Genomic DNA, 20,895 nt, shown 5'->3' with positions numbered 1-20,895 from the left:
AGAACTTCAAACTCAAAAGGTAAGCACTTACAAGCTTGAAGCTGTATTTCTATGAGGTTTCAAGACATCTGAAATTCAAAACTGCAATGTTCAGCCAAAGGGTCTGCATCCCTGTTCTTGTCAGAGGCTGTTTCTGGTATGGGCACTGTGGAATAAGTGCTTGCCTTTTTATCCCTTGAAAGGCCCTGAAGGCCCCAAACCATTAAGAAGCTCCTCCCACATTTTTCCCGCTCTTTTCTGAGCTTGCTTGGTGAAGATTTTGAAAGTATAGAGAGATGGTTTTCTGTAGTGGAGATATTGCAACAATTGCTCACCTAACATGGAAGCACTTACTAACTAAAGAAAAATAGAAATAACTCCTGTTAGGTGAGCACCTGATGTTCAAATGCAACCCATCCCTAAATATTATACCATGTACTTCCAGAGTTGTTGTTTATTTCACAGAACTTCAAACTCAAAAGGTAAGCACTTATAACCATGAAGCTGTATTTCTATGAGGTTTCAAGACATCTGAAATTCAAAACTGCAATGTTCAGCCAGTTGGCTTGCATCACTGTTGTCATCCGAGGCCGTTCCTGCTATGGGCACTGTGGAGAAGGGCCCACCTTTTTATCCCTTGAAAGGCCCTCAAGGCACCAGACCATTAAGTAGCGCCTCCCACATTTTTCCCGCTCTTTTCTGAGGTTGCTTGGTGAAGATTTTGAAAGTATAGAGAGATGGTTTTCTGTAGTGGGGATATTGCAACAATTGCTCACCTAACATGGAAGCACTTACTAACTAAAGAAAAATAGAAAGAACTCCTGTTAGGTGAACACCTGATGCTCAAATGCAATCCATCCCTAAATATTATACCATGTACTTTCAGAGTTGTTTATTTCACAGAACGTCAAACTCAAAAGGTAAGCACTTACAAGCTTGAAGCTGTATTTCTATGAGGTTTCAAGGCATCTGAAATTCAAAACTGCAATGTTCAGCCAAAGGGTCTGCATCCCTGTTCTTGTCAGAGGCTGTTTCTGGTATGGGCACTGTGGAATAAGTGCTCGCCTTTTTATCCCTTGAAAGTCCCTGAAGGCACCAAACCATTAAGAAGCTCCTCCCACATTTTTCCCGCTCTTTTCTGAGCTTGCTTGGTGAAGATTTTGAAAGTATAGAGAGATGGTTTTCTGCAGTGGAGACATTGCAACAATTGCTCACCTAACATGGAAGCACTTACTAACTAAAGAAAAATAGAAAGAACTCCTGTTAGGTGAGCACCTGATGTTCAAATGCAATCCATCCTAAATATTATAACATACACTTCCAAAGTTGTTGTTTATTTCACAGAACTTCAAACTCAAAAGGTAAGCACTTACAAGCTTGAAGCTGTATTTCTATGAGGTTTCAAGGCATCTGAAATTCAAAACTGCAATGTTCAGCCAAAGGGTCTGCATCCCTGTTCTTGTCAGAGGCTGTTTCTGGTATGGGCACTGTGGAATAAGTGCTCGCCCTTTTATCCCTTGAAAGGCCCTGAAGGCACCAAACCATTAAGTAGCTCCTCCCACATTTTTCCCGCTCTTTTCTGAGCTTGCTTGGTGAAGATTTTGAAAGTATAGAGAGATGGTTTTCTGTAGTGGGGATATTGCAACAATTGCTCACCCAACATGGAAGCACTTACTAACTAAAGAAAAATAGTAGGAACTCCTGTTAGGTGAACACCTGATGCTCAAATGCAATCCATCCCTAAATATTATATCATGTACTTCCAGAGTTGTTGTTTATTTCACAGAACTTCAAACTCAAAAGGTAAGCACTTACAAGCTTGAAGCTGTATTTCTATGAGGTTTCAAGACATCTGAAATTCAAAACTGCAATGTTCAGCCAAAGGGTCTGCATCCCTGTTCTTGTCTATTCCTGGTATGGGCACTGTGGAAGAAGTTCTAGCCTTTTTATCCCTTGAAAGTCCCTGAAGGCACCAAACCATTAAGTAGCTCCTCCCACATTTTTCCCGCTCTTTTCTGAGCTTGCTTGGTGAAGATTTTGAAAGTATAGAGAGATGGTTTTCTGTAGTGGGGATATTGCAACAATTGCTCACCTAACATGGAAGCACTTACTAACTAAAGAAAAATAGAAAGAACTCCTGTTAGGTGAACACCTGATGCTCAAATGCAATCCATCCCTAAATATTATACCATGTACTTCCAGAGTTGTTGTTTATTTCACAGAACTTCAAACTCAAAAGGTAAGCACTTACAAGCTTGAAGCTGTATTTCTATGAGGTTTCAAGACATCTGAAATTCAAAACTGCAATGTTCAGCCAGTTGGCCTGCATCACTGTTCTCATCCAAGGCCGTTCCTGCTATGGGCACTGTGGAAGAAGTGCCCACCTTTTTATCTCTTGAAAGGCCCTCAAGGCACCAAACCATTAAGTAGCTCCTCCCACATTTTTCCCGCTCTTTTCTGAGCTTGCTTGGTGAAGATTTTGAAAGTATAGAGAGATGGTTTTCTGTAGTAGAGATATTGCAACAATTGCTCACCTAACATGGAAGCACTTACTAACTAAAGAAAAATAGAAAGAACTCCTGTTAGGTGAGCACCTGATGCTCAAATGCAATTATTCTCTAAATATTATAACATACACTTCCAGAGCTGTTGTTTAGTTAACAGAACTTCAACCTCAATAGGTAAGCACTTACAAGCTTGAAGCTGTATTTCTATGAGGTTTCAAGACATCTGAAATTCAAAACTGCAATGTTCAGCCAGTTGGCCTGCATCACTGTTCTCATCCGAGGCCGTTCCTGCTATGGGCACTGTGGAAGAAGTGCCCACCTTTTTATCCCTTGAAAGGCCCTCAAGGCACCAAACCATTAAGTAGCTCCTCCCACATTTTTCCCGCTCTTTTCTGAGCTTGCTTGGTGAAGATTTTGAAAGTATAGAGAGATGGTTTTCTGTAGTAGAGATATTGCAACAATTGCTCACCTAACATGGAAGCACTTACTAACTAAAGAAAAATAGAAAGAACTCCTGTTAGGTGAGCACCTGATGCTCAAATGCAATTATTCTCTAAATATTATAACATACACTTCCAGAGCTGTTGTTTAGTTAACAGAACTTCAACCTCAATAGGTAAGCACTTACAAGCTTGGTGCTGTATTTCTATGAGGTTTCAAGACATCTGAAATTCAAAACTGCAATGTTCAGCCAGTTGGCCTGCATCACTGTTCTCATCCGAGGCCGTTCCTGCTATGGGCACTGTGGAAGAAGTGCCCACCTTTTTATCCCTTGAAAGGCCCTCAAGGCACCAAACCATTAAGTAGCTCCTCCCACATTTTTCCCGCTCTTTTCTGAGCTTGCTTGGTGAAGATTTTGAAAGTATAGAGAGATGGTTTTCTGTAGTGGGGATATTGCAACAATTGCTCACCTAACATGGAAGCACTTACTAACTAAAGAAAAATAGAAAGAACTCCTGTTAGGTGAGCACCTGATGTTCAAATGCAATCCATCCTAAATATTATAACATACACTTCCAAAATTGCTGTTTAGTTCACAGAACTTCAACCTCAAAAGGGAAGCACTTACACATATATAAAACGCAGGTGCCAACCTTGAAGCTGTATTTCTGTGAGGTTCCAAGACATCTGAAATTCAAAACTGCAATGTTCAGCCAAAGGGTCTGCATCCCTGTTCTTGTCAGAGGCTGTTTCTGGTATGGGCACTGTGGAAGAAGTGCCCACCTTTTTATCCCTTGAAAGGCCCTCAAGGCACCAAACCATTAAGTAGCTCCTCCCACATTTTTCCCGCTCTTTTCCGAGCTTGCTTGGTGAAGATTTTGAAAGTATAGAGAGATGGTTTTCTGTAGTGGGGATAGTGCAACAATTGCTCACCTAACATAGAAGCACTTACTAACTAAAGAAAAATAGAAAGAACTCCTGTTAGGTGAACACCTGATGCTCAAATGCAATCCATCCCTAAATAGTATACCATGTACTTCCAGAGTTGTTGTTTATTTCACAGAACTTCAAACTCAAAAGGTAAGCACTTATAACCATGAAGCTGTATTTCTATGAGGTTTCAAGACATCTGAAATTCAAAACTGCAATGTTCAGCCAGTTGGCCTGCATCACTGTTGTCATCCGAGGCCGTTCCTGCTATGGGCACTGTGGAGAAGGGCCCACCTTTTTATCCCTTGAAAGGCCCTCAAGGCACCAGACCATTAAGTAGCTCCTCCCACATTTTTCCCGCTCTTTTCTGAGGTTGCTTGGTGAAGATTTTGAAAGTATAGAGAGATGTTTTTCTGTAGTGGGGATATTGCAACAATTGCTCACCTAACATGAAAGCACTTACTAACTAAAGAAAAATAGAAAGAACTCCTGTTAGGTGAACACCTGATGCTCAAATGCAATCCATCCCTAAATATTATACCATGTACTTCCAGAGTTGTTGTTTATTTCACAGAACTTCAAACTCAAAAGGTAAGCACTTACAAGCTTGAAGCTGTATTTCTATGAGGTTTCAAGGCATCTGAAATTCAAAACTGCAATGTTCAGCCAAAGGGTCTGCATCCCTGTTCTTGTCAGAGGCTGTTTCTGGTATGGGCACTGTGGAATAAGTGCTTGCCTTTTTATCCCTTGAAAGGCCCTGAAGGCACCAAACCATTAAGTAGCTCCTCCCACATTTTTCCCGCTCTTTTCTGAGCTTGCTTGGTGAAGATTTTGAAAGTATAGAGAGATGGTTTTCTGTAGTGGGGATATTGCAACAATTGCTCACCTAACATGGAAGCACTTACTAACTAAAGAAAAATAGAAAGAACTCCTGTTAGGTGAACACCTGATGCTCAAATGCAATCCATCCCTAAATATTATACCATGTACTTCCAGAGTTGTTGTTTATTTCACAGAACTTCAAACTCAAAAGGTAAGCACTTACAAGCTTGAAGCTGTATTTCTATGAGGTTTCAAGACATCTGAAATTCAAAACTGCAATGTTCAGCCAAAGGGTCTGCATCCCTGTTCTTGTCAGAGGCTGTTTCTGGTATGGGCACTGTGGAATAAGTGCTTGCCTTTTTATCCCTTGAAAGGCCCTGAAGGCACCAAACCATTAAGAAGCTCCTCCCACATTTTTCCCGCTCTTTTCTGAGCTTGCTTGGTGAAGATTTTGAAAGTATAGAGAGATGGTTTTCTGTAGTGGAGATATTGCAACAATTGCTCACCTAACATGGAAGCACTTACTAACTAAAGAAAAATAGAAATAACTCCTGTTAGGTGAGCACCTGATGTTCAAATGCAACCCATCCCTAAATATTATACCATGTACTTCCAGAGTTGTTGTTTATTTCACAGAACTTCAAACTCAAAAGGTAAGCACTTATAACCATGAAGCTGTATTTCTATGAGGTTTCAAGACATCTGAAATTCAAAACTGCAATGTTCAGCCAGTTGGCCTGCATCACTGTTGTCATCCGAGGCCGTTCCTGCTATGGGCACTGTGGAGAAGGGCCCACCTTTTTATCCCTTGAAAGGCCCTCAAGGCACCAGACCATTAAGTAGCGCCTCCCACATTTTTCCCGCTCTTTTCTGAGGTTGCTTGGTGAAGATTTTGAAAGTATAGAGAGATGGTTTTCTGTAGTGGGGATATTGCAACAATTGCTCACCTAACATGGAAGCACTTACTAACTAAAGAAAATAGAAAGAACTCCTGTTAGGTGAACACCTGATGCTCAAATGCAATCCATCCCTAAATATTATACCATGTACTTTCAGAGTTGTTTATTTCACAGAACGTCAAACTCAAAAGGTAAGCACTTACAAGCTTGAAGCTGTATTTCTATGAGGTTTCAAGGCATCTGAAATTCAAAACTGCAATGTTCAGCCAAAGGGTCTGCATCCCTGTTCTTGTCAGAGGCTGTTTCTGGTATGGGCACTGTGGAATAAGTGCACGCCTTTTTATCCCTTGAAAGGCCCTGAAGGCACCAAACCATTAAGTAGCTCCTCCCACATTTTTCCCGCTCTTTTCTGAGCTTGCTTGGTGAAGATTTTGAAAGTATAGAGAGACGGTTTTCTGTAGTGGGGATATTGCAACAATTGCTCACCTAACATGGAAGCACTTACTAACTAAAGAAAAATAGAAAGAACTCCTGTTATGTGAACACCTGATGCTCAAATGCAATCCATCCCTAAATATTATACCATGTACTTCCAGAGTTGTTGTTTATTTCACAGAACTTCAAACTCAAAAGGTAAGCACTTACAAGCTTGAAGCTGTATTTCTATGAGGTTTCAAGACATCTGAAATTCAAAACTGCAATGTTCAGCCAGTTGGCCTGCATCACTGTTCTCATCCGAGGCCGTTCCTGCTATGGGCACTGTGGAATAAGTGCTCGCCCTTTTATCCCTTGAAAGGCCCTGAAGGCACCAAACCATTAAGTAGCTCCTCCCACATTTTTCCCGCTCTTTTCTGAGCTTGCTTGGTGAAGATTTTGAAAGTATAGAGAGATGGTTTTCTGTAGTGGAGATATTGCAACAATTGCTCACCTAACATGGAAGCACTTACTAACTAAAGAAAAATAGAAATAACTCCTGTTAGGTGAGCACCTGATGTTCAAATGCAATCCATCCTAAATATTATAACATACACTTCCAAAATTGCTGTTTAGTTCACAGAACTTCAACCTCAAAAGGGAAGCACTTACACATATATAAAACGCAGGTGCCAACCTTGAAGCTGTATTTCTGTGAGGTTCCAAGACATCTGAAATTCAAAACTGCAATGTTCAGCCACTGGGTCTGCATCCCTGTTCTTGTCTGAGGCTGTTCCTGTTATGGGCACTGTGGAAGAAGTGCTCGCCTTTTTATCCCTTGAAAGGCCCTGAAGGCACCAAAACATTAAGTAGCTCCTCCCACATTTTTCCCGCTCTTTTCTGAGCTTGATTGGTGAAGATTTTGAAAGTATAGAGAGATGGTTTTCTGTAGTGGGGATATTGCAACAATTGCTCACCTAACATGGAAGCACTTACCAACTAAAGAAAAATAGAAAGAACTCCTGTTAGGTGAGCACCTGATGCTCAAATGCAATTATTCTCTAAATATTATAACATACACTTCCAGAGCTGTTGTTTAGTTAACAGAGTTGTTGTTTATTTCACAGAACTTCAAACTCAAAAGGTAAGCACTTACAAGCTTGAAGCTGTATTTCTATGACGTTTCAAGGCATCTGAAATTCAAAACTGCAATGTTCAGCCAAAGGGTCTGCATTCCTGTTCTTGTCAGAGGCTGTTTCTGGTATGGGCACTGTGGAAGAAGTGCCCACCTTTTTATCCCTTGAAAGGCCCTCAAGGCACCAAACCATTAAGTAGCTCCTCCCACATTTTTCCCGCTCTTTTCCGAGCTTGCTTGGTGAAGATTTTGAAAGTATAGAGAGATGGTTTTCTGTAGTGGGGATAGTGCAACAATTGCTCACCTAACATAGAAGCACTTACTAACTAAAGAAAAATAGAAAGAACTCCTGTTAGGTGAACACCTGATGCTCAAATGCAATCCATCCCTAAATAGTATACCATGTACTTCCAGAGTTGTTGTTTATTTCACAGAACTTCAAACTCAAAAGGTAAGCACTTATAACCATGAAGCTGTATTTCTATGAGGTTTCAAGACATCTGAAATTCAAAACTGCAATGTTCAGCCAGTTGGCCTGCATCACTGTTGTCATCCGAGGCCGTTCCTGCTATGGGCACTGTGGAGAAGGGCCCACCTTTTTATCCCTTGAAAGGCCCTCAAGGCACCAGACCATTAAGTAGCTCCTCCCACATTTTTCCCGCTCTTTTCTGAGGTTGCTTGGTGAAGATTTTGAAAGTATAGAGAGATGTTTTTCTGTAGTGGGGATATTGCAACAATTGCTCACCTAACATGGAAGCACTTACTAACTAAAGAAAAATAGAAAGAACTCCTGTTAGGTGAACACCTGATGCTCAAATGCAATCCATCCTAAATATTATACCATGTACTTCCAGAGTTGTTGTTTATTTCACAGAACTTCAAACTCAAAAGGTAAGCACTTACAAGCTTGAAGCTGTATTTCTTTGAGGTTTCAAGGCATCTGAAATTCAAAACTGCAATGTTCAGCCAAAGGGTCTACATCCCTGTTCTTGTCAGAGGCTGTTTCTGGTATGGGCACTGTGGAATAGGTGCTCGCCTTTTTATCCCTTGAAAGGCCCTGAAGGCACCAAACCATTAAGTAGCTCCTCCCACATTTTTCCCGCTCTTTTCTGAGCTTGCTTGGTGAAGATTTTGAAAGTATAGAGAGATGGTTTTCTGTAGTGGGGATATTGTAACAATTGCTCACCTAACATAGAAGCACTTACTAACTAAAGAAAAATAGAAAGAACTCCTGTTAGGTGAACACCTGATGCTCAAATGCAATCCATCCCTAAATATTATACCATGTACTTCCAGAGTTGTTGTTTATTTCACAGAACTTCAAACTCAAAAGGTAAGCACTTACAAGCTTGAAGCTGTATTTCTATGATGTTTCAAGACATCTGAAATTCAAAACTGCAATGTTCAGCCAAAGGGTCTGCATCCCTGTTCTTGTCTGTTCCTGGTATGGGCACTGTGGAAGAAGTTCTAGCCTTTTTATCCCTTGAAAGTCCCTGAAGGCACCAAACCATTAAGAAGCTCCTCCCACATTTTTCCCGCTCTTTTCTGAGCTTGCTTGGTGAAGATTTTGAAAGTATAGAGAGATGGTTTTCTGTAGTGGAGACATTGCAACAATTGCTCACCTAACATGGAAGCACTTACTAACTAAAGAAAAATAGAAAGAACTCCTGTTAGGTGAGCACCTGATGTTCAAATGCAATCCATCCTAAATATTATAACATACACTTCCAAAGTTGTTGTTTATTTCACAGAACTTCAAACTCAAAAGGTAAGCACTTACAAGCTTGAAGCTGTATTTCTATGAGGTTTCAAGGCATCTGAAATTCAAAACTGCAATGTTCAGCCAAAGGGTCTGCATCCCTGTTCTTGTCAGAGGCTGTTTCTGGTATGGGCACTGTGGAATAAGTGCTCGCCCTTTTATCCCTTGAAAGGCCCTGAAGGCACCAAACCATTAAGTAGCCCCTCCCACATTTTTCCCGCTCTTTTCTGAGCTTGCTTGGTGAAGATTTTGAAAGTATAGAGAGATGGTTTTCTGTAGTGGGGATATTGCAACAATTGCTCACCCAACATGGAAGCACTTACTAACTAAAGAAAAATAGAAAGAACTCCTGTTAGGTGAACACCTGATGCTCAAATGCAATCCATCCCTAAATATTATATCATGTACTTCCACAGTTGTTGTTTATTTCACAGAACTTCAAACTCAAAAGGTAAGCACTTACAAGCTTGAAGCTGTATTTCTATGAGGTTTCAAGACATCTGAAATTCAAAACTGCAATGTTCAGCCAAAGGGTCTGCATCCCTGTTCTTGTCTATTCCTGGTATGGGCACTGTGGAAGAAGTTCTAGCCTTTTTATCCCTTGAAAGTCCCTGAAGGCACCAAACCATTAAGTAGCTCCTCCCACATTTTTCCCGCTCTTTTCTGAGCTTGCTTGGTGAAGATTTTGAAAGTATAGAGAGATGGTTTTCTGTAGTGGGGATATTGCAACAATTGCTCACCTAACATGGAAGCACTTACTAACTAAAGAAAAATAGAAAGAACTCCTGTTAGGTGAACACCTGATGCTCAAATGCAATCCATCCCTAAATATTATACCATGTACTTCCAGAGTTGTTGTTTATTTCACAGAACTTCAAACTCAAAAGGTAAGCACTTACAAGCTTGAAGCTGTATTTCTATGAGGTTTCAAGACATCTGAAATTCAAAACTGCAATGTTCAGCCAGTTGGCCTGCATCACTGTTCTCATCCAAGGCCGTTCCTGCTATGGGCACTGTGGAAGAAGTGCCCACCTTTTTATCTCTTGAAAGGCCCTCAAGGCACCAAACCATTAAGTAGCTCCTCCCACATTTTTCCCGCTCTTTTCTGAGCTTGCTTGGTGAAGATTTTGAAAGTATAGAGAGATGGTTTTCTGTAGTAGAGATATTGCAACAATTGCTCACCTAACATGGAAGCACTTACTAACTAAAGAAAAATAGAAAGAACTCCTGTTAGGTGAGCACCTGATGCTCAAATGCAATTATTCTCTAAATATTATAACATACACTTCCAGAGCTGTTGTTTAGTTAACAGAACTTCAACCTCAATAGGTAAGCACTTACAAGCTTGAAGCTGTATTTCTATGAGGTTTCAAGACATCTGAAATTCAAAACTGCAATGTTCAGCCAGTTGGCCTGCATCACTGTTCTCATCCGAGGCCGTTCCTGCTATGGGCACTGTGGAAGAAGTGCCCACCTTTTTATCCCTTGAAAGGCCCTCAAGGCACCAAACCATTAAGTAGCTCCTCCCACATTTTTCCCGCTCTTTTCTGAGCTTGCTTGGTGAAGATTTTGAAAGTATAGAGAGATGGTTTTCTGTAGTAGAGATATTGCAACAATTGCTCACCTAACATGGAAGCACTTACTAACTAAAGAAAAATAGAAAGAACTCCTGTTAGGTGAGCACCTGATGCTCAAATGCAATTATTCTCTAAATATTATAACATACACTTCCAGAGCTGTTGTTTAGTTAACAGAACTTCAACCTCAATAGGTAAGCACTTACAAGCTTGGTGCTGTATTTCTATGAGGTTTCAAGACATCTGAAATTCAAAACTGCAATGTTCAGCCAGTTGGCCTGCATCACTGTTCTCATCCGAGGCCGTTCCTGCTATGGGCACTGTGGAAGAAGTGCCCACCTTTTTATCCCTTGAAAGGCCCTCAAGGCACCAAACCATTAAGTAGCTCCTCCCACATTTTTCCCGCTCTTTTCTGAGCTTGCTTGGTGAAGATTTTGAAAGTATAGAGAGATGGTTTTCTGTAGTGGGGATAGTGCAACAATTGCTCACCTAACATAGAAGCACTTACTAACTAAAGAAAAATAGAAAGAACTCCTGTTAGGTGAACACCTGATGCTCAAATGCAATCCATCCCTAAATAGTATACCATGTACTTCCAGAGTTGTTGTTTATTTCACAGAACTTCAAACTCAAAAGGTAAGCACTTATAACCATGAAGCTGTATTTCTATGAGGTTTCAAGACATCTGAAATTCAAAACTGCAATGTTCAGCCAGTTGGCCTGCATCACTGTTGTCATCCGAGGCCGTTCCTGCTATGGGCACTGTGGAGAAGGGCCCACCTTTTTATCCCTTGAAAGGCCCTCAAGGCACCAGACCATTAAGTAGCTCCTCCCACATTTTTCCCGCTCTTTTCTGAGGTTGCTTGGTGAAGATTTTGAAAGTATAGAGAGATGTTTTTCTGTAGTGGGGATATTGCAACAATTGCTCACCTAACATGAAAGCACTTACTAACTAAAGAAAAATAGAAAGAACTCCTGTTAGGTGAACACCTGATGCTCAAATGCAATCCATCCCTAAATAGTATACCATGTACTTCCAGAGTTGTTGTTTATTTCACAGAACTTCAAACTCAAAAGGTAAGCACTTACAAGCTTGAAGCTGTATTTCTATGAGGTTTCAAGGCATCTGAAATTCAAAACTGCAATGTTCAGCCAAAGGGTCTGCATCCCTGTTCTTGTCAGAGGCTGTTTCTGGTATGGGCACTGTGGAATAGGTGCTCGCCTTTTTATCCCTTGAAAGGCCCTGAAGGCACCAAACCATTAAGTAGCTCCTCCCACATTTTTCCCGCTCTTTTCTGAGCTTGCTTGGTGAAGATTTTGAAAGTATAGAGAGATGGTTTTCTGTAGTGGGGATATTGCAACAATTGCTCACCTAACATAGAAGCACTTACTAACTAAAGAAAAATAGAAAGAACTCCTGTTAGGTGAACACCTGATGCTCAAATGCAATCCATCCCTAAATATTATACCATGTACTTCCAGAGTTGTTGTTTATTTCACAGAACTTCAAACTCAAAAGGTAAGCACTTACAAGCTTGAAGCTGTATTTCTATGATGTTTCAAGACATCTGAAATTCAAAACTGCAATGTTCAGCCAAAGGGTCTGCATCCCTGTTCTTGTCTGTTCCTGGTATGGGCACTGTGGAAGAAGTTCTAGCCTTTTTATCCCTTGAAAGTCCCTGAAGGCACCAAACCATTAAGAAGCTCCTCCCACATTTTTCCCGCTCTTTTCTGAGCTTGCTTGGTGAAGATTTTGAAAGTATAGAGAGATGGTTTTCTGTAGTGGAGACATTGCAACAATTGCTCACCTAACATGGAAGCACTTACTAACTAAAGAAAAATAGAAAGAACTCCTGTTAGGTGAGCACCTGATGTTCAAATGCAATCCATCCTAAATATTATAACATACACTTCCAAAGTTGTTGTTTATTTCACAGAACTTCAAACTCAAAAGGTAAGCACTTACAAGCTTGAAGCTGTATTTCTATGAGGTTTCAAGGCATCTGAAATTCAAAACTGCAATGTTCAGCCAAAGGGTCTGCATCCCTGTTCTTGTCAGAGGCTGTTTCTGGTATGGGCACTGTGGAATAAGTGCTCGCCCTTTTATCCCTTGAAAGGCCCTGAAGGCACCAAACCATTAAGTAGCCCCTCCCACATTTTTCCCGCTCTTTTCTGAGCTTGCTTGGTGAAGATTTTGAAAGTATAGAGAGATGGTTTTCTGTAGTGGGGATATTGCAACAATTGCTCACCCAACATGGAAGCACTTACTAACTAAAGAAAAATAGTAGGAACTCCTGTTAGGTGAACACCTGATGCTCAAATGCAATCCATCCCTAAATATTATATCATGTACTTCCAGAGTTGTTGTTTATTTCACAGAACTTCAAACTCAAAAGGTAAGCACTTACAAGCTTGAAGCTGTATTTCTATGAGGTTTCAAGACATCTGAAATTCAAAACTGCAATGTTCAGCCAAAGGGTCTGCATCCCTGTTCTTGTCTATTCCTGGTATGGGCACTGTGGAAGAAGTTCTAGCCTTTTTATCCCTTGAAAGTCCCTGAACGCACCAAACCATTAAGTAGCTCCTCCCACATTTTTCCCGCTCTTTTCTGAGCTTGCTTGGTGAAGATTTTGAAAGTATAGAGAGATGGTTTTCTGTAGTGGGGATATTGCAACAATTGCTCACCTAACATGGAAGCACTTACTAACTAAAGAAAAATAGAAAGAACTCCTGTTAGGTGAACACCTGATGCTCAAATGCAATCCATCCCTAAATATTATACCATGTACTTCCAGAGTTGTTGTTTATTTCACAGAACTTCAAACTCAAAAGGTAAGCACTTACAAGCTTGAAGCTGTATTTCTATGAGGTTTCAAGACATCTGAAATTCAAAACTGCAATGTTCAGCCAGTTGGCCTGCATCACTGTTCTCATCCAAGGCCGTTCCTGCTATGGGCACTGTGGAAGAAGTGCCCACCTTTTTATCTCTTGAAAGGCCCTCAAGGCACCAAACCATTAAGTAGCTCCTCCCACATTTTTCCCGCTCTTTTCTGAGCTTGCTTGGTGAAGATTTTGAAAGTATAGAGAGATGGTTTTCTGTAGTAGAGATATTGCAACAATTGCTCACCTAACATGGAAGCACTTACTAACTAAAGAAAAATAGAAAGAACTCCTGTTAGGTGAGCACCTGATGCTCAAATGCAATTATTCTCTAAATATTATAACATACACTTCCAGAGCTGTTGTTTAGTTAACAGAACTTCAACCTCAATAGGTAAGCACTTACAAGCTTGAAGCTGTATTTCTATGAGGTTTCAAGACATCTGAAATTCAAAACTGCAATGTTCAGCCAGTTGGCCTGCATCACTGTTCTCATCCGAGGCCGTTCCTGCTATGGGCACTGTGGAAGAAGTGCCCACCTTTTTATCCCTTGAAAGGCCCTCAAGGCACCAAACCATTAAGTAGCTCCTCCCACATTTTTCCCGCTCTTTTCTGAGCTTGCTTGGTGAAGATTTTGAAAGAATAGAGAGATGGTTTTCTGTAGTAGAGATATTGCAACAATTGCTCACCTAACATGGAAGCACTTACTAACTAAAGAAAAATAGAAAGAACTCCTGTTAGGTGAGCACCTGATGCTCAAATGCAATTATTCTCTAAATATTATAACATACACTTCCAGAGCTGTTGTTTAGTTAACAGAACTTCAACCTCAATAGGTAAGCACTTACAAGCTTGGTGCTGTATTTCTATGAGGTTTCAAGACATCTGAAATTCAAAACTGCAATGTTCAGCCAGTTGGCCTGCATCACTGTTCTCATCCGAGGCCGTTCCTGCTATGGGCACTGTGGAAGAAGTGCCCACCTTTTTATCCCTTGAAAGGCCCTCAAGGCACCAAACCATTAAGTAGCTCCTCCCACATTTTTCCCGCTCTTTTCTGAGCTTGCTTGGTGAAGATTTTGAAAGTATAGAGAGATGGTTTTCTGTAGTGGGGATATTGCAACAATTGCTCACCTAACATGGAAGCACTTACTAACTAAAGAAAAATAGAAAGAGCTCCTGTTAGGTGAGCACCTGATGTTCAAATGCAATCCATCCTAAATATTATAACATACACTTCCAAAATTGCTGTTTAGTTCACAGAACTTCAACCTCAAAAGGGAAGCACTTACACATATATAAAACGCAGGTGCCAACCTTGAAGCTGTATTTCTGTGAGGTTCCAAGACATCTGAAATTCAAAACTGCAATGTTCAGCCAAAGGGTCTGCATCCCTGTTCTTGTCAGAGGCTGTTTCTGGTATGGGCACTGTGGAAGAAGTGCCCACCTTTTTATCCCTTGAAAGGCCCTCAAGGCACCAAACCATTAAGTAGCTCCTCCCACATTTTTCCCGCTCTTTTCCGAGCTTGCTTGGTGAAGATTTTGAAAGTATAGAGAGATGGTTTTCTGTAGTGGGGATAGTGCAACAATTGCTCACCTAACATAGAAGCACTTACTAACTAAAGAAAAATAGAAAGAACTCCTGTTAGGTGAACACCTGATGCTCAAATGCAATCCATCCCTAAATAGTATACCATGTACTTCCAGAGTTGTTGTTTATTTCACAGAACTTCAAACTCAAAAGGTAAGCACTTATAACCATGAAGCTGTATTTCTATGAGGTTTCAAGACATCTGAAATTCAAAACTGCAATGTTCAGCCAGTTGGCCTGCATCACTGTTGTCATCCGAGGCCGTTCCTGCTATGGGCACTGTGGAGAAGGGCCCACCTTTTTATCCCTTGAAAGGCCCTCAAGGCACCAGACCATTAAGTAGCTCCTCCCACATTTTTCCCGCTCTTTTCTGAGGTTGCTTGGTGAAGATTTTGAAAGTATAGAGAGATGTTTTTCTGTAGTGGGGATATTGCAACAATTGCTCACCTAACATGAAAGCACTTACTAACTAAAGAAAAATAGAAAGAACTCCTGTTAGGTGAACACCTGATGCTCAAATGCAATCCATCCCTAAATATTATACCATGTACTTCCAGAGTTGTTGTTTATTTCACAGAACTTCAAACTCAAAAGGTAAGCACTTACAAGCTTGAAGCTGTATTTCTATGAGGTTTCAAGGCATCTGAAATTCAAAACTGCAATGTTCAGCCAAAGGGTCTGCATCCCTGTTCTTGTCAGAGGCTGTTTCTGGTATGGGCACTGTGGAATAAGTGCTTGCCTTTTTATCCCTTGAAAGGCCCTGAAGGCACCAAACCATTAAGTAGCTCCTCCCACATTTTTCCCGCTCTTTTCTGAGCTTGCTTGGTGAAGATTTTGAAAGTATAGAGAGATGGTTTTCTGTAGTGGGGATATTGCAACAATTGCTCACCTAACATGGAAGCACTTACTAACTAAAGAAAAATAGAAAGAACTCCTGTTAGGTGAACACCTGATGCTCAAATGCAATCCATCCCTAAATATCATACCATGTACTTCCAGAGTTGTTGTTTATTTCACAGAACTTCAAACTCAAAAGGTAAGCACTTACAAGCTTGAAGCTGTATTTCTATGAGGTTTCAAGACATCTGAAATTCAAAACTGCAATGTTCAGCCAAAGGGTCTGCATCCCTGTTCTAGTCAGAGGCTGTTTCTGGTATGGGCACTGTGGAATAAGTGCTTGCCTTTTTATCCCTTGAAAGGCCCTGAAGGCACCAAACCATTAAGAAGCTCCTCCCACATTTTTCCCGCTCTTTTCTGAGCTTGCTTGGTGAAGATTTTGAAAGTATAGAGAGATGGTTTTCTGTAGTGGAGATATTGCAACAATTGCTCACCTAACATGGAAGCACTTACTAACTAAAGAAAAATAGAAATAACTCCTGTTAGGTGAGCACCTGATGTTCAAATGCAACCCATCCCTAAATATTATACCATGTACTTCCAGAGTTGTTGTTTATTTCACAGAACTTCAAACTCAAAAGGTAAGCACTTATAACCATGAAGCTGTATTTCTATGAGGTTTCAAGACATCTGAAATTCAAAACTGCAATGTTCAGCCAGTTGGCCTGCATCACTGTTGTCATCCGAGGCCGTTCCTGCTATGGGCACTGTGGAGAAGGGCCCACCTTTTTATCCCTTGAAAGGCCCTCAAGGCACCAGACCATTAAGTAGCGCCTCCCACATTTTCCCGCTCTTTTCTGAGGTTGCTTGGTGAAGATTTTGAAAGTATAGAGAGATGGTTTTCTGTAGTGGGGATATTGCAACAATTTCTCACCTAACATGGAAGCACTTACTAACTAAAGAAAAATAGAAAGAACTCCTGTTAGGTGAACACCTGATGCTCAAATGCAATCCATCCCTAAATATTATACCATGTACTTTCAGAGTTGTTTATTTCACAGAACGTCAAACTCAAAAGGTAAGCACTTACAAGCTTGAAGCTGTATTTCTATGAGGTTTCAAGGCATCTGAAATTCAAAACTGCAATGTTCAGCCAAAGGGTCTGCATCCCTGTTCTTGTCAGAGGCTGTTTCTGGTATGGGCACTGTGGAATAAGTGCTCGCCTTTTTATCCCTTGAAAGGCCCTGAAGGCACCAAACCATTAAGTAGCTCCTCCCACATTTTTCCCGCTCTTTTCTGAGCTTGCTTGGTGAAGATTTTGAAAGTATAGAGAGACGGTTTTCTGTAGTGGGGATATTGCAACAATTGCTCACCTAACATGGAAGCACTTACTAACTAAAGAAAAATAGAAAGAACTCCTGTTATGTGAACACCTGATGCTCAAATGCAATCCATCCCTAAATATTATACCATGTACTTCCAGAGTTGTTGTTTATTTCACAGAACTTCAAACTCAAAAGGTAAGCACTTACAAGCTTGAAGCTGTATTTCTATGAGGTTTCAAGACATCTGAAATTCAAAACTGCAATGTTCAGCCAGTTGGCCTGCATCACTGTTCTCATCCGAGGCCGTTCCTGCTATGGGCACTGTGGAAGAAGTGCCCACCTTTTTATCCCTTGAAAGGCCCTCAAGGCACCAAACCATTAAGTAGCTCCTCCCACATTTTTCCCGCTCTTTTCTGAGCTTTCTTGGTGAAGATTTTGAAAGTATGGAGAGATGGTTTTCTGTAGTGGGGATATTGCAACAATTGCTCACCTAACATGGAAGCACTTACTAACTAAAGAAAAATAGAAAGAACTCCTGTTAGGTGAGCACCTGATGTTCAAATGCAATCCATCCTAAATATTATAACATACACTTCCAAAGTTGCTGTTTAGTTCACAGAACTTCAACCTCAAAAGGTAAGCACTTATAACAATGAAGCTGTATTTCTATGAGGTTTCAAGACATCTGAAATTCAAAACTGCAATGTTCAGCCAGTTGGCCCGCATCACTGTTCTCATCCGAGGCCGTTCCTGCTATGGGCACTGTGGAAGAAGTGCCCACCTTTTTATCCCTTGAAAGGCCCTCAAGGCACCAAACCATTAAGTAGCTCCTCCCACATTTTTCCCGCTCTTTTCTGAGCTTGCTTGGTGAAGATTTTGAAAGTATAGAGAGATGGTTTTCTGTAGTAGAGATATTGCAACAATTGCTCACCTAACATGGAAGCACTTACTAACTAAAGAAAAATAGAAAGAACTCCTGTTAGGTGAGCACCTGATGTTCAAATGCAATCCATCCTAAATATTATAACATACACTTCCAAAGTTGTTGTTTATTTCACAGAACTTCAAACTCAAAAGGTAAGCACTTACAAGCTTGAAGCTGTATTTCTATGAGGTTTCAAGGCATCTGAAATTCAAAACTGCAATGTTCAGCCAAAGGGTCTGCATCCCTGTTCTTGTCAGAGGCTGTTTCTGGTATGGGCACTGTGGAATAAGTGCTCGCCCTTTTATCCCTTGAAAGGCCCTGAAGGCACCAAACCATTAAGTAGCTCCTCCCACATTTTTCCTGCTCTTTTCTGAGCTTGCTTGGTGAAGATTTTGAAAGTATAGAGAGATGGTTTTCTGTAGTGGGGATATTGCAACAATTGCTCACCCAACATGGAAGCACTTACTAACTAAAGAAAAATAGTAGGAACTCCTGTTAGGTGAACACCTGATGCTCAAATGCAATCCATCCCTAAATATTATATCATGTACTTCCAGAGTTGTTGTTTATTTCACAGAACTTCAAACTCAAAAGGTAAGCACTTACAAGCTTGAAGCTGTATTTCTATGAGGTTTCAAGACATCTGAAATTCAAAACTGCAATGTTCAGCCAAAGGGTCTGCATCCCTGTTCTTGTCTATTCCTGGTATGGGCACTGTGGAAGAAGTTTTAGCCTTTTTATCCCTTGAAAGTCCCTGAAGGCACCAAACCATTAAGTAGCTCCTCCCACATTTTTCCCGCTCTTTTCTGAGCTTGCTTGGTGAAGATTTTGAAAGTATAGAGAGATGGTTTTCTGTAGTGGGGATATTGCAACAATTGCTCACCTAACATGGAAGCACTTACTAACTAAAGAAAAATAGAAAGAACTCCTGTTAGGTGAACACCTGATGCTCAAATGCAATCCATCCCTAAATATTATACCATGTACTTCCAGAGTTGTTGTTTATTTCACAGAACTTCAAACTCAAAAGGTAAGCACTTACAAGCTTGAAGCTGTATTTCTATGAGGTTTCAAGACATCTGAAATTCAAAACTGCAATGTTCAGCCAGTTGGCCTGCATCACTGTTCTCATCCAAGGCCGTTCCTGCTATGGGCACTGTGGAAGAAGTGCCCACCTTTTTATCTCTTGAAAGGCCCTCAAGGCACCAAACAATTAAGTAGCTCCTCCCACATTTTTCCCGCTCTTTTCTGAGCTTGCTTGGTGAAGATTTTGAAAGTATAGAGAGATGGTTTTCTGTAGTAGAGATATTGCAACAATTGCTCACCTAACATGGAAGCACTTACTAACTAAAGAAAAATAGAAAGAACTCCTGTTAGGTGAGCACCTGATGCTCAAATGCAATTATTCTCTAAATATTATAACATACACTTCCAGAGCTGTTGTTTAGTTAACAGAACTTCAACCTCAATAGGTAAGCACTTACAAGCTTGAAGCTGTATTTCTATGAGGTTTCAAGACATCTGAAATTCAAAACTGCAATGTTCAGCCAGTTGGCCTGCATCACTGTTCTCATCCGAGGCCGTTCCTGCTATGGGCACTGTGGAAGAAGTGCCCACCTTTTTATCCCTTGAAAGGCCCTCAAGGCACCAAACCATTAAGTAGCTCCTCCCACATTTTTCCCGCTCTTTTCTGAGCTTGCTTGGTGAAGATTTTGAAAGTATAGAGAGATGGTTTTCTGTAGTAGAGATATTGCAACAATTGCTCACCTAACATGGAAGCACTTACTAACTAAAGAAAAATAGAAAGAACTCCTGTTAGGTGAGCACCTGATGTTCAAATGCAATCCATCCTAAATATTATAACATACACTTCCAAAATTGCTGTTTAGTTCACAGAACTTCAACCTCAAAAGGGAAGCACTTACACATATATAAAACGCAGGTGCCAACCTTGAAGCTGTATTTCTGTGAGGTTCCAAGACATCTGAAATTCAAAACTGCAATGTTCAGCCAAAGGGTCTGCATCCCTGTTCTTGTCAGAGGCTGTTTCTGGTATGGGCACTGTGGAAGAAGTGCCCACCTTTTTATCCCTTGAAAGGCCCTCAAGGCACCAAACCATTAAGTAGCTCCTCCCACATTTTTCCCGCTCTTTTCTGAGGTTGCTTGGTGAAGATTTTGAAAGTATAGAGAGATGTTTTTCTGTAGTGGGGATATTGCAACAATTGCTCACCTAACATGAAAGCACTTACTAACTAAAGAAAAATAGAAAGAACTCCTGTTAGGTGAACACCTGATGCTCAAATGCAATCCATCCCTAAATATTATACCATGTACTTCCAGAGTTGTTGTTTATTTCACAGAACTTCAAACTCAAAAGGTAAGCACTTACAAGCTTGAAGCTGTATTTCTATGAGGTTTCAAGGCATCTGAAATTCAAAACTGCAATGTTCAGCCAAAGGGTCTGCATCCCTGTTCTTGTCAGAGGCTGTTTCTGGTATGGGCACTGTGGAATAAGTGCTTGCCTTTTTATCCCTTGAAAGGCCCTGAAGGCACCAAACCATTAAGTAGCTCCTCCCACATTTTTCCCGCTCTTTTCTGAGCTTGCTTGGTGAAGATTTTGAAAGTATAGAGAGATGGTTTTCTGTAGTGGGGATATTGCAACAATTGCTCACCTAACATGGAAGCACTTACTAACTAAAGAAAAATAGAAAGAACTCCTGTTAGGTGAACACCTGATGCTCAAATGCAATCCATCCCTAAATATCATACCATGTACTTCCAGAGTTGTTGTTTATTTCACAGAACTTCAAACTCAAAAGGTAAGCACTTACAAGCTTGAAGCTGTATTTCTATGAGGTTTCAAGACATCTGAAATTC

Source organism: Ambystoma mexicanum, chromosome 7q (genome assembly GCF_040938575.1).
Source record: "Ambystoma mexicanum isolate Mex_15411 chromosome 7q, UKY_AmexF1_1, whole genome shotgun sequence".
In the NCBI taxonomy this organism is placed as follows: Eukaryota; Metazoa; Chordata; class Amphibia; order Caudata; family Ambystomatidae; genus Ambystoma; species Ambystoma mexicanum.
Note: the sequence above shows the minus strand (reverse complement) of the source record.